Below are 7,639 nucleotides of genomic sequence, written 5' to 3'. Positions count from 1 at the left end.
CGCAACAGGAGAGGCCACGACAGTGAGAGGCCCGCGTACTGAAAAAAAAAAAAGGAAGTTATTGGTGCATGTAGCTGAAAGGGGCAAATCTAGCTTCAGGAACAACTGGATCTTGGCGTTCAAATTGCATCAGTACTTTCCAACTGATATCGGCTCAACCCTGCCTCCCTCTTTGGTTTGGCTGCCTTTTTTCACCACATATGTCCTTTCTAGCGCCAGGAGAGATGTTTTCAAATAGATCAGCTTCCACTTTCCTTTATCTGTCCAGAAGAATCCACCCTCTCTCTTCCAGTGTCTGCATTACATTTTAAGGAAGACTCTAGTTCAGTTTGAGTCGTATACCCACTTCCAAACCAGTCACCTGGTTAGGAAGATGGCATACTCGTTCTGGGTATGGTGGAGAGTTGGCCACAACTGTACGAAAACCATGTGGAAAGAGAGAGCAGTGGATCCCTAGAAGGGCAGCAAAGTGCTGTTGCAGAGGAATGGAGCATGGATGCATGGAAGGTGGGCCAAACCATGCGTCTATTCCAGACTGCTCTGCCAAAACCAGGGGTGGACACATTTTACATCTTATGTCCTGAAGTAGTCAGTGTGCTAGATGATCTCTAATGTGCCTGAGAATGACCTCAGAAGACTAGGTCTGAGGACTCCTAAAGTTTCTTGCTTTGGCACTGGCCTCCTTCTGAGTCAGGCGCTGTCTCTACCTGCTAAACCAATGTCCACTCTCATCCACTTTTGCTTGTCATTTTAGTGTCCACAAAGAGATCGGTAAGAGTTACCTTGACTCCAGTACATATAGTAGGCAAAGTACATCCAGCCTTGGCCAAGCAAAGAAATGAATCTTCACGTTTCTGGTGAGATGTCTCCTGCCCAAGAGGCCTAGTGACAGTTTCTGCCTTTAGTAGAAAACGTTATAATATACTCACAAATAAGGCAGATAATATCAGGTTGATTCTCATTGTGTTTCCTTCATTCCATCTATCTCTAATCTATCTATCTATCATCATTTATCTTTTTTCATCTATAACACTTATATAGCACTCACCATGTGCCAAGCATCATTTTAAGTGCTCTTTACAAATACCAGCTCCTTTATTCCACATAATTTTCATATCCTAACAGTCCCCTTTGTGTCACAGTTGAGGAAAGAGTTTTTCTTCTACAGGTTTATGAAAGTCCAAAAATTGATCCTGAACATTTGAAAGTCAAAGTAATCAATAATTAAAACTAACATGGTGGGTGGGGTGGGAGGGAGGTCCAAGAGGGAGGGGATATAGGTATACATAGAGCTGATTCACTTCATTGTACAGCAGAAACTAACACAACATTGTAAAGCAATTATACTCCAAAAAAAACCAACAACGACAACTAACAATGAGAAACTTACCTCAGGGCAAATCAAGTTTACCCTCCCTCCCCTGCCCAAAAAAAAAAAAAAAATGTTGAGTAAGTATTCCCTGAAGTATTTAGTCCTTGGGTCTTTTGAAAATTATAATTTCAGACAGTCGTCTGAGCTACCTTAATGTGATATAAATAAAAGGAATTCAATCTTCTACGTATTGGATACTATGCTAAAAATATATATACTTATTTATTCGTCCTTAGTGAATGAGTCACAGGTCCTGCTCTCATGAAACTTACTCTCTAGTGAATAATAGTCAAATGTGGCAGAGACTGATAATGGTCTCCCTGTTTATTCCATCCTTCTTCCTATTAGTAATAGAATCCCCAGAAGTTTCAGCTGTGCCTATGGCTGCCAAGGTAGAAACTGCTTTCCCCAGCACCATTGTAACTAAATGTGGCAGTGAAATTATATTTTGGCCAATCAGGTGTGAGCAGAAGTAATGCATGCAACTCCCAGGTCAGTTGATTAAGAATCCCCTTTCTCTCCCGTTTTTTGTCTACCTTCCCGTGGATTAGAATGTGCAGATGTGGTGCTGGGGTCCGGCTTCACCCACGGGGTAAGAACCACACTCTAGCAGCCTATCTCAAGTGGGGTTCCTGTAAGAGAAATAAACCTTACAGAAAATGATTTAACTTTTTTTTTTAACATCTTTATTGGAGTATAATTGCTTTACAATGGTGTGTTAGTTTCTGCTTTTAAGTAACTCTTATCTCCATTATTCCAAGGATGGTACAAAGCTATACTATTCCAGATACATAAGAGAAAGGTTAATTCATTACTACAATGGATGCTTTAAAGCATTAAGCCTTAATTCTCTCAATTGGGAAGGGCTGCTTGAGGATGTTGAAGCAAGAAAATAAAAGAAACCTGCATTCCTGGATGTCCACTTGGACTTCAGCCTCCAACCCATTTTGACTGCCTGCCCATCTCTGGACAATACGAGAGAGAAATGAATGTCAATATTATTTGAGTTTCTATGTTTTGTGGTGTCTTTTATACAGCAGCTTAGCCTTTTGCCTATCTAATTTATACCAATAGGAGAAAGAGCATTGCAGTGCGATTCAAGAGAATTGGGTCCGAAGAGCTGTGTGATGTTGGGCCAGTTGCTCTCAATCTGAGAAGATAAATAAGAACGCTTTGGGTATTGTCTTTGGCACAATGTTTCAGCCAAGGGAGGCCATCTGGACAGAGCAGTAGCTACAGACTCAAGGAGAACATCTCTAAAGCAATGCCAGGAGGTGCTTTTTCCACTTGCCTCCTGCCCAACTTTGTCCTAGACACTTCTGGGGTAAATACCTCTCTTATTCATGAACCAAAAATTCAAACTGCCAAGGAATAAAGTGGATGTGTAAAAGAACTGTCAGACCAAACACGTATCATTTGGCTGGCTTTCTTCTGGGAGACACATCTTTCCCCAAAGACAAAAAGTTGTAGTTGCCAGCAGAGAGGGTGTTTTTTTTTTTATTTTTATTTTTTACATCTTTATTGGAGTATAATTGCTTTACAATGGTGTGTTAGTTTCTGCTTTATAACAAAGTGAATCAGTTATACATATACATATGTTCCCATATCTCTTCCCTCTTGCGTCTCCCTCCCTCCCATCCTCCCTATCCCACCCCTCCAGGCGGTCACAAAGCACCGAGCTGATCTCCCTGTGCTATGCAGCTGCTTCCCGCTAGCTATCTACCTTACGTTTGGTGGTGTATATATGTCCATGCCTCAGAGAGGGTGTTAATAGTCATCTTAGGGGAATACTGTATTCTGGGTTCTACTTATTTTTTTTTTTTGCGGTACACAGGCCTCTCACTGTTGTGGCCTCTCTGGTTGTGGAGCACAGGCTCCGGACGCGCAGGCTCAGCGGCCATGGCTCACCGGCCCAGCAGCTCCGCGGCATGTGGGATCCCCCGGACCGGGGCACGAACCTGTGTCCCCTGCATCGGCAGGCGGACTCTCAACCACTGCGCCACCAGGGAAGCCCCTCTACTGAATTTTTGTTTCTCTCCAATATGTTGACTTTGCAGCACCAAAGTCAAACCACGGATCTCTCTCCCCATAGCTCTTATCCATAGAGTCATGGCATGCTACACATAACTAGCAGTGGTGCCCCAAGTGCAAAGCCCATGGACAATATCACATGCAAGTCTTGCAATCACAAGATGGGGGAGATACAAATCTAGATTTTATGGATGAGAAAACTGATGTCTAGAGAATTAAATAACTTGTAGAAGGCCACAGAGATATTAAATAATAGTCTGTCTGTAGCCTCTAAGTATTGAGAAAAAATGGCCTCTATTGTGGATTGAACTGTTGACCCCAATTTTTCACCTCTCCTTGTATCTACATTCTTTACAAGTGAGTTTACAGTTTCTCTCACTAGAGGCATGGTGTACTTCCCTGCCTCTTGTCTTTGGACTCAGCTATATGACTTGCTTTGCCCAATGGAATGTGGGTGGACATCATTATGTCCCTGTTCTGATCCCAGGGCTTAAGAGAATCACAGTTTCTGCCTTCTCTCTGGGGCTTCTGCCATTGCCATGGAAAGAAGATGCCCTGGATGGTCAACTGCTCCAAGGAGGATGAGAAGAAGCCCCCATAGGTAGTACTTCCCCTTTATCCCAGGTCCCAGAATTAACACACATGGAACAGATGTGAGGTCCATGGACAGTGAGGAACTGAGCCCAGACAGACTTGCAGGTTGAAGCAGAGAAGCCAGCTTAGCCCAGCCTAGTATAGGCCTGGCCAACGACATGTGAGCAAGGATAAATGAGTTGTTTTATGACGCTAGGATGGTTTGTTATACATCAATAGCTGGCTGAAACAATCTCTTAAAACACTTTTTATCCACTGTGGAAATATTGCATTGTCCTGAAATGGGGATGTAATTATTCTGCTTATAAAAGCTCCCTGTAGATTTTATGATAAAGTCCACACTCTAACTGATCTCCAAACAGTCTTGGATCTGATCCTTGCCTAACTGTCCACTGTATCTCCTCCGCACACTTATTACGTTCCCTCCCCACATAGGTCGTCGTGTTTCACACCTCCATGTCTTTGTGTACACGGCAGCCTCTTCCTAGAATGTCTTGACTCCTCTGCCTAATTAATTCTAATCATTCTTCAAGATGAAGCAAAACATCACCTCTTTCAGGAAGCTTTCTCTGCCCTCCAGTATGATTTAGACGCCCCCTTAGATGTGCTCACCTTTCGTCTAGCCCCTGTCACATCATATTAAAACCATCTTTTCACATGCTTGTCTCTTCCACTTGCCTCTAATCTCCTTGAGAGCAGAGACAGTGTTTCATTTGTCCTTGATTCCTGGAATCCAGCACAACGCTAGGCAGAGGACAACCCCTGCAAGAAATGAATACTAAACAAAAGCATGAGATATCAAGCAATCACTTAAAACATTCCCAAACTAAGAAATCCATCTGTATCTTTAAGAAGAGGCTCTTTTCCCTCAATAAGAGAAGGATTTTAACTGCACATGATCCCCAGGCTCCTACCAACTACTTAAAGGCTGCCACTATGTTTTTGTTTTTTGACATTTTAGTTGTCATAAAATGCATATACCACAAAATTTACCATCTTAACCATTTTTAGGTATACAGTTTAATGACACTAAGTACATTCACATTGTTTTACTACCATCATCATCGTTCATCCATAGAATGCTTTTCCTCTTGCAAATCTGAAATTCTATATCCCTTAAACAATAACTCCCCATTCTCCCTTACCCCCATCCCCTAGCAACCACCATTCTACTTTCTGTCTCTATGAGCTTGACTACCCTAGGGACTTCATATAAGTGGAATCATACAGTAATTTTCTTTTTATGACTGGCTTATTTTACTCAGCATAATGTCCTTACGGTTTATCCTTATAGCATGCATCAAATTTTCCTTCTTTCTAAGCCTGAACAATATTTCATTTTATGTACGCAACACGTTTTGTTTACCCATTCATCTGTCAGTGGAGACTTGGGTTGTTTCCAGTTTGGGGCTACTGTGAATAATACCACTATGAATATGGGTATATAAAAATCTATTTTCAATTCTCTTGGGTATAAACTGCAGGGGAGGAAAAAAATCTTTTTTCTCTACCTTCTTTGGTGACTGGGACCCTGAAAATTCAACTGCCGAAAGACAGGCTAACAAGAGAAATGGTTTACTATGTATGCATATAGAGGACTTCATAGAAAAGAAGTGAAGACCCAAAGAAGCAGTTAGACCCAGGGGCTTGCATACTATTTTAACAAAGAGCAATAAATTTGTGGAGACTTGCCAAAATAAAAGAAAAGAGGTTTTGGATTTGGGGGGAGGTAAACTGTAGGAAGGTAAATAGATGCTGGAAGATAAGTATTATTTTAATAAGGTTTGTTTGTGCAGGTTCATTTTAGTGCCATCTCTAGCAATGAAGGTTGTTTTCCTTCTCTTGGTACAGGAGAGGGGTGTGGGGACTTCTTCACAAAGGAAAATTTGTACTCTCCCTTTAGGCAGAAAGGGGAGGGTAGAGAGCTTTCCCCTGCACCTGCTGTTTGTCAATTGTCTTCAGCTCAAATTAATCCTTATGCTAAAGTGGCATATTCTTTTGGTAGCGCATTCTTTTCCTTTAAAATTTTATTTTATTGAAGTATAGTTGATTTACAATGTTGTATTAGTTTTTGGTGTACAGCAAAGTGATTCAGTTCTACATATACATAAAAGTTTGCATCTGCTAACCCCAAACTCCAGATCCTTCCCTCCCCCTTGGCAACCGCAAGTCTGTTCTCTATGTCTATGAGTCTGTTTCTCTTTCATAGATAAGTTCATTTGTGTCATATTTTAGATTCCTCAAATAAGTGATGTCATAGGGTATTTGTCCTTGTCTGACTTACTTCAATTAGTATGATAATCTCTAGGTCCATCCATGTTGCTGCAAATGATATTATTTCATTCTTTTTTATGGCTGAGTAATATTCCATTGTGTATATACATATATATGTATATATATATTCAATTATATATATATATATATCTCACATCTTCTTTATCCATTCATCTGTTGATGGACACTTAGGTTGTTTCCATGTCTTGGCTATTGTAAACAGTGCTGCCATGAACCTAGGAGTGCAGGCATCTTGTCAAATTATAGTTTTGGCAGGATATGTGCCCAGGAGTGGGATTGCTGGGTCATATGGCAACACTATTTTTAGTTTTTTGAGGAACCTCCATTCTGATCCCCTTGAATACCTGGAAGTAGAATTACTGGATCATATAGTAATTCTATTTTGTAATTTTTTGAGGAGCTACCATACTGTTTTCCATAATGGCTCTACCATTTTACATTCCCACCAACAGTGCATGAAAGCTTCAATTTCTCCACATTCTTTCTAATATTTTAATTTTTTTGACATCCTTAAGGGTATGACGTATGAGGTGGTTGCTACTATGTTTTAAGTAAATTCTTGTTTGGATTCAGGACATACTGTCCATAAGAATTTTCAAAGGAAGCAGAAAAGTATTTAAACTCAGCAGTGTTTGTTCGACCAGGGTCCAACTGGAATCATTTGCAGAGGTTATAATGAAATCATACAATACGCTTAAAACCAACCAACACAACACCTATCACAGGTTGGGTTTTCCAGGATGCAGACTCTAAGAGAGAAATTACCATGCAGAAATATTATAAGGGAGGGCTGGAGGGATCAACATCTGTGGAAAGAAAGGGCAGGGAAGAAAGCAGGATAAGACAGAAGCTAACTCTATGGGAAGCTCTGAAACTAGGATGGGTCTTTCCAGTTTTCCTCACTAGGAATGTGGTCTGGGAAGGCCATCTGTTTTCGAAGTGTGTATTGTATTTCTTTGAAGGTGACATAGACCTGTTCCAGAATCCTGGGGGACTATGTTGTGGTTCTTTCATTAGGAATTTCCATAAATTCTCTATGGTGTGTTTTCCCACACTGATAAATCCAGTATCATAGCGTTTGCCTGGTTGTGTGGCCCAACTTCAGGGCAGTGCTTACTGCAGTCTGGATCTGCTGAAGAGCCTTTTCCTGCTCTGGTCCCGCTCAAACCTGGCAGCATTTTTTGTCCCTCAGTATATGAGATAGAGAATCCCTAGTTATAGAAATGTTGACTCAAGGAACCAAAGAAGTCTACCAAGCATTGTGCTTTCTTCTCTGTGGTGGGAAACGCAAGATTCAATAATCTGCCTTTTACTTTGGAGGGATGTCCCAGCACACCCCAGACCACT

Source organism: Pseudorca crassidens, chromosome 17 (assembly GCF_039906515.1).
Source record: "Pseudorca crassidens isolate mPseCra1 chromosome 17, mPseCra1.hap1, whole genome shotgun sequence".
NCBI classification, from domain to species: Eukaryota; Metazoa; Chordata; class Mammalia; order Artiodactyla; family Delphinidae; genus Pseudorca; species Pseudorca crassidens.
Note: the sequence above shows the minus strand (reverse complement) of the source record.